We start from the raw sequence: 6,711 nt of genomic DNA on the forward strand, positions 1-6,711 counted from the left end.
ACCCCAAATCATAATTTTTTTTCCTGCTGCTTCATCATTTTAATTTTATCAATTGTAATATGACTATCTGATAGGCAGGATATCTGGTATACCACCCCTATGAAAAGGTCTTACGGCCCAAAGGGTCGCGACCCACAGGTTGAGAAACACCCGTTTAGGTGTTACCTTCCAAGTGTGGTGCAAAGGTTCGCCCAGCAGCAGCGGCGGCAGGGTGCGTCGTGCCTGCTGGATGAGTCAGCAAGCAAGAGGTTAAATTAGAGAGCCTTGGCTTACTGGGTTAGAGCGTCCAGCCTTCAAGAGTTAACCCGCAGCAGGGTTCTGAAGAGCCGGGCAGAGGATTCACAAGGTTCCCGGCAGGCACTGTGGCTTAAAGGGAATGATACGCGGTTTTGAGTGAGCAGCTGCAGCAGCGGGTTTGGGTATGTGGCTTTGCTTTGATTGATGCTGTCTTGTTTTCTCTCAAGAGAACAAAGCAATGGTTGTTCAGGTTTGAAAACAAGTTCCCTTTGAGAAAGAGCAGTTGTCTGTTAGGCTGCTTCCTATCATGAAAATAAGAGCCCGGGGTGCCAGGGTGAGCGCTGGCAGGTTCCCCATCCGCTTTTAAGCTGTTCCTCGCATCCGTGGATTGATTTTAAACTGCTCTGAATTCTAGTGCTGCATGGTCAGGTCATTTGAATGTCATGATTGCAGTGGGATTCGAAAGATGTTTTTGCTGTCTCTCCTGTGAATCTATACTCGGAGGTATGGATTTGAAGTTGTTTGTTGAATTAGTGGAGACAGGCAGCAGAAATCTGTTTTCCTGCCCCGTTTTGGAAGACAGGCTTAAGACCCCAGACTCAGAGAGCAAACTTCTGTAAATCATCATAAGCCCGGCAAAGAAAGCATCCTGTGAGACAGGAAGCTCCCCCCTCTCCTACAACCTGGCTACTTTAGTCCCTGGTGTATGCAGTGTGACCTGAAACAACCTTCACTATGCCTTGTCCTCTAATCAGTCTCCAGACCCCTTGCTCATCTGGGGGTCACTGTTACTTCACTGTACCTTTATTTTGTTAGCGAAAAACATATCAGAAACTCAAAACAGACTAGAAATACCTTCAAAGATTTGAATTGGGTGGAATTTCAAGGAATGCAAGGCGTTAGCTTAGACTTTGTCAGGATCCCCTCTCCCTACACTCTGCATGGCCACAAGCGAAGATCACTGACTTTTTCTCAGTCCACAATACCAGCATGATGATCAAAATCAATATTCAAAGGCTTTTTGAATCACCCAGCATACTCTCTTCTACGTGTCCATAGTTTCTATTCATCTGTATTTCATCCCTCGAATTCCTTTGATAACTAAGTTTCTCTTTGGAAGATTTGAACACTGTTGAAAAACTTGGGCATGCTGTCACTCTCAGAGAGTGCCATGTAAATCAGCTTAATCCCTTTATCAGATCGCTTTGCCTGAAGCCACGGGTATTTGCTAAACTGAAGGATGAATGCTAGAACAAGGGGTATGGAGCCTGGGCTCTAAAAAGGCTTCTGGCTGCGGAGCAAAAGAATCGTGGGTGAGATGCTCAGAAGTGGTCAGGGATGGAATTTGGGGAAAAGAGGACCACTGTGGTGTGGAGATAGAAATCTAGAAGCATTGTACACAGTGACGGAGGGGAAGATATTTGCAAACTTCCAGGAATACATGGCGCAGTTAGAACCCAAGGGAATCACTGTTCAGATCTTCAACTCCTGTTTAATCTCTTTTCTAAATTTCCACCCTGGACTTGGACACCATATAGAATAAGAATACTCTCTCTCTTTCTCTCAGAGAGAGAGAGAGACAGAGACAGAGACAGAGAAAGATGGAGAGAGACAGAGACAGAGAGACCTTGTTTTTTACTTTAGGAAACAGTTTTTCCCTATTCAGTATAATGTCAACTACATGTTTATCATGCATACTCTTTATGTGGATATTTGTTTCTTATATTCCTACATATTCATGGATTTTTATCATGTTGGAATTTGCCAAAAGCTGTTTCTGCATCTATTGAGATAATTGTGTAGCTTCTATCTGCAAGTCTCTATATGTTCTGTATTACCTTTATTGATTTGCATATGTTGAAATCAACCTTGAACCCCTGGGCTGGTAACCAACTTAATCACAGTATATGATCTCCATGTTTTCATGAATACTCTTGGCAAAAATGTTAGTTTCTAAAAGATTTATTTTATTTTTATTATGTGTATGCATTTTTTTTTCCTGTAGGTATGTGAACAGGAGTATTGGTGTGCTTGGAGGCCAGAAGAGGGCTTTAGATCCTTAGGAGCTGGGTTTCCAGCTAGTTCTAAGCACCCTTGCTTGGGTGCTGGGAACCAAACTCAGGTCCTCTGGAAGAGCAGTCCACGCTTTTAATCACTGAGCCATCTCTTCAGGTCTGCAAGTATCTTGTTCACCTGTGCTCGTGAGGAAAATTGGCATACAGTCTGCTGTTGGCATCTGTGTCCTTCTCTGGTTTGGGTGTCAGGGAAATACTGTCTTCACAGAATGAGTCTGTTCTAGTTCTCCCCGGTCTCTCTTGGCAACAGTTTCAGGAGTGATGGTGGCTGAAGACTTGGTAGAAGCCAGTAGTGAGTCCCTATTTTCATTACTGTCTGACTCTTGTTGACTATGGAACTGTTTAAGGTTTTGATGTCTTCTTGATTTGATTTAGGCAGGTTATACCATGTACACAAATTTACCCATTTCTTCTCATCTGTCCCGTTTTTAGAATTGCATTTTCAAAAAGCCCCCGAGTGAACAGTTGGCTTTCTTTGGACTTTGTTATAACATCAACCTCTTTCATCTCTAATTTTATTATTCTGGAACTTTCTTTTTTTTGGCTAGTTTCATTAGAAGTTTGTCAATCTTTACCTTTTCAAAGAATCAATTTTGTATTTAATTGACTCACTGTGTTATTAATTCTTTAATTTCTGCCCTCATCATTTTTATTTCCAGCCTCCTATTGCTTTTGGGTTTGGACTGTTCTTCTTCTTCTAAAACCTTGAGGGTTCATCCTTGGTTATTTATTTCAGACATCTCTGACTTTTTTTTTTTAATGTAAACATTTAACTTTAACTTTACCTCTTAGAATTCTCTTATTTCTAACTCAAAAGTGCTGGTAAGTTGTGCTTAAATTGATTCTAGAAACATTTAAAAATCCCTTTTCTGATTTTGCTGTTGATCTGCTGCTCATTCAATAATATATTTTTCATCCTCCAAGTACTTTTATCCTTTCTGTGGTTTCGCTTCCTATTTATTTTTATTTCTGTGTCACTATTAACTTACTAGAAATTATTTTGATTATGTTGTACTTGTTAAAATTTGATTGCCTAACATTTATTCTTCTTTACAGGATATTCCACAAGGTATTGGAAAAAATGTGTATTCCACATCTGTTGGATGGAATACTCTGTATTCTATTTATTGAGTCAATTTGATCTCTGGTACGATTTAATTCAGAGGCTTCCTTTGTGTGTGTGGGGGGGTTGTTGTTATTGTCTGGTTTTGGTTTTGGTTTTTGGCTCAGATGACCTATTTAAAGACGAAACTAGGGTGTTGCTCTTACCTACTGTTACTGCATCATTCAAACATTTTATGCTCATTAGTGTCTTTAAATGGAATTGGTGGCTCCCCCATTCAATGAATTTATGTTTACAGTTGTTCTTTCCTGATTTTTTTTTTCCTTTATTGGCAGGAAGTAGCTTTCATCATCTCTTCTGCCAAATTTCAATTTGAAATATCTATCAAATCTCAGAATTACTCCACCAGGTTGTTTTCAGCTTCTATTAGCTTGAAAGACTGGCTTTCAAATGTTGTCAGTACGTGGGTGTCTTTACTAATGAGGTGTGGTTTTCTTGTAGGCAACAGTCAGTAAATCTTGATTGTAATCCACTTGGCTAGTTTGAATTTCTTTTCTGGTGATTTGAGGCAATTACATTCAAGGCAGTGTCTACTAATTCCAGTAATTTTTTCTTGTTTTCTGGTTGTCTGCATTGTTTTTATTCTTAAAAGGTTTATTTATTTTATTTGATGTATGTAAGTGTTTGTTTTCTTTACATGTATGTATGTGTGCCACATGCATACCTGGAACCCTCAAAAGTCAAAAGACAGCATTGGTTCCTCTGAAACTGGAGTTACAGATGGTTGGTTGTGAGCTGCCACGTGTTGGGGCTCGAACCAGGGTCCTCTGGAAGAGCAGCATATGCTCCTAAATGCGGAGCCCGCTTTCTAGCCCTGTTATTTTCTTCTGCCCTTGTTAGTGTTAGTTAGTGTTAGGAATTCTAGTTTACTGTGCTACACGTGGTTAATTCATTTCTAGCTTTCCTTTGCTGTTTATTCCTCTCAGGAAGTCCACTCCTTCTTGTGCTGTCATGATTCAGAGTCTGCCTTCTTTCTTCGTAGTGTTAGTGTCTTCAGCAGCTACAGTGGGTGGTCATGAGCTGCCTTAGTGTGCGCTTGTCTTGGAATATCCTTATTCCTTCATCAACTTCAAGAGTTAGCTTTGCTGCGTATAACATTTTGGTTGACCGGTATATACTTTCAGGGATACATCGTTTCATGGATTCCTGGCTTCTAGGGTTGCTAGTATGAGAGCTGGTGTTATTCTGTTTGCCTTTCTAGGCAACGTAGTGTTTTCCCCTTAGAGATCTTAACATTGTTTCTTTGCTTTGTATTTTTGATGTATTGATTAGAGTATGTGTGGGGAAGTTTTTCTCTGGCCATGTCTATTTGGGGTTATAAATGCCTCTTATGTTAAATGTCCATTTTTAAATCTAGTTGTAAGAAATTTCTGCTTTAATTTTGTTGAACAAATTATCTGTGTCTTTAGTTTTTAATCTTGCCTCTTTCTACCCACTGTATTTTCAGGTTTGTTATTTTGATCACATCTCAGAGTCCTTGGACTTTGTGGTCATGCTCATGTTTGTTTGCTTGTGTGTGTGTGTTTGGTGTTTGAATGTAGAATACTTCTGCCTTTGTCTTTTATCTTTGATATTTTCCTCCTCTTCTTGGTTGAGTCTGTTTGTTATGCTTTTCTCTGTGTTTGCTATTTGATTCACTGAGTCTTTCTTTCCTATCACTTTTATCTGTTTGAAAAATCTCAATTTCCTTGTGCTTTGATCATGTTAGCAACTTCCTCTTGGAGAAGTTTGACCAAGATTAAGTACAAGTTTTGGATTTTCCGCTTAAAACTCCTGAGTCTTCTGCCTGACACTAATAAAGTGTCTTGCTCTATATTTATTGAGAAGCACAGAAAACATGGCATGGAGAATAGATGAGGGATTCTTCATAGAGTTTTATGAGGAAGAAGCTAGTTACTGACACAACTCACCCAGAATAGCAATCAAGACTGCAAACACTTACTATTAACTTATATCTACATGTTTTCTCCAACATTTATGAGATATTTGTTTAGTTTACAGTTGCTTTCAACCTGTTGATCTGTTTTACCATAGTATTAACTTGGCTGCAAGGTCTAGCCAAAGTTCAGCCTCCAAAGAGGAGTCTGAGATATTTTTAGGGGAAAAAAAAATGTATTACCACGTCTTTGCTGACTTTTTCATCTATATTGTTAGCCTCTCCCCCAAACCCCAATTCATTTTATGAATTTTTTTTCTCTGTTGTTGCTGAATTTACTTTCTGGGTCCTCTGTTTAATTCATCTGGTTGTTTGTGTCTTTGAGGTCAGTGAGCCGTTTCAGTAGTAAGATTTGAGATCTCAAACTGACCTCCTATCCATTTCAGACTCTGTGAATTCGGAAGTTGAAGAGCTCTATCACCTTCTGGAGGAAGTCTTGACTTGCTTTTAAGCATTTGTTGTGTTCCCATGATGAAACTTGAACATCTGCTGGAACAGAAATCGCTTCTGGCTTTATTTGTGGATTAAAATTATTTTAGATTTATTTCTTTTTATTTTATGCATATGAGTGTTTTGCCTACTGCCTGGATGTAAGTGTTCTGTGTACATGCCTGGTGCCCAGGGAGATCAGAAAAGAACACCAATTCTCTGGAACTGGAGTGACATTAAGGGTGGTTGTGAGCTGCAGCAAGAGTACTGGGAACCAAACACAAATCCTCTAGAAAACCAACAAGTGCTCTTAACCAGTGAGCTGTATCTTGAGCCCCTGCTTGTCGATCTTTGTAGAGCAGGCTGCTTTTGAGTATTGAGTGCTTAATCTCCAGTTCTACTCAGAGAAGGGTAATCTACTCTGAGATTACTCAGAGAAATCTCCTGCCACAGTGGTGACAATATCAAGGTATACACAATTCAGAAATTCACTGAAAATCGATCGATACACACAAATGTGTCACCAATCATCAAAAAATGAAAAATGGAAAAAGCAGTGCAGAATGTGCTATAAAACCACGAATTATTTTCAGTAAATGTGGAAATAGTGAATGAAAAAGGAGAAGGAAATGGGATAGAATTAAGGGTGTGTGTGTGTTTTAAGGAAACAAGGAACAAAAAATTAGAAATCCTTCCCATTAATGGGCTGAACAGGTTTATGTCACCCACCAGAGAGTCTCCTCATTGTATCCCCAGGGGTGGCCAATGTTCATGCTGGAGCTGTCTCTCAAGGGCTTTGGCTCTGGGGGCAGTAATCATAGCACTGAGGTCAGGACAAGTGCGGGCCCTTCCTTCCTTCCTTCCTTCCTTCCTTCCTTCCTTCCTTCCTTCCTTCCTTCCTTCCTTCCTTC

General features: G+C 39.8%; 1 protein-coding gene across 1 annotated transcript in view; it reads left to right on the plus strand.

The window, feature by feature from the left end:
• Positions 1 to 298: 298 nt before the first annotated feature.
• Asah2 (N-acylsphingosine amidohydrolase 2) overlaps positions 299 to 6,711 on the plus strand; it is a 95,362-nt gene continuing 88,949 nt past the window's right edge. Inside the window, exon 1 of the mRNA XM_055614029.1 lies at positions 299 to 419. The gene's annotated coding sequence lies outside the window, so the exon portion shown is untranslated. The remainder of the gene's footprint in view (positions 420 to 6,711) is intronic.

This window comes from Psammomys obesus, unplaced genomic scaffold (assembly GCF_907164565.1).
Source record: "Psammomys obesus unplaced genomic scaffold, mPsaObe1.curated_primary_1811, whole genome shotgun sequence".
Classification (NCBI taxonomy): Eukaryota; Metazoa; Chordata; class Mammalia; order Rodentia; family Muridae; genus Psammomys; species Psammomys obesus.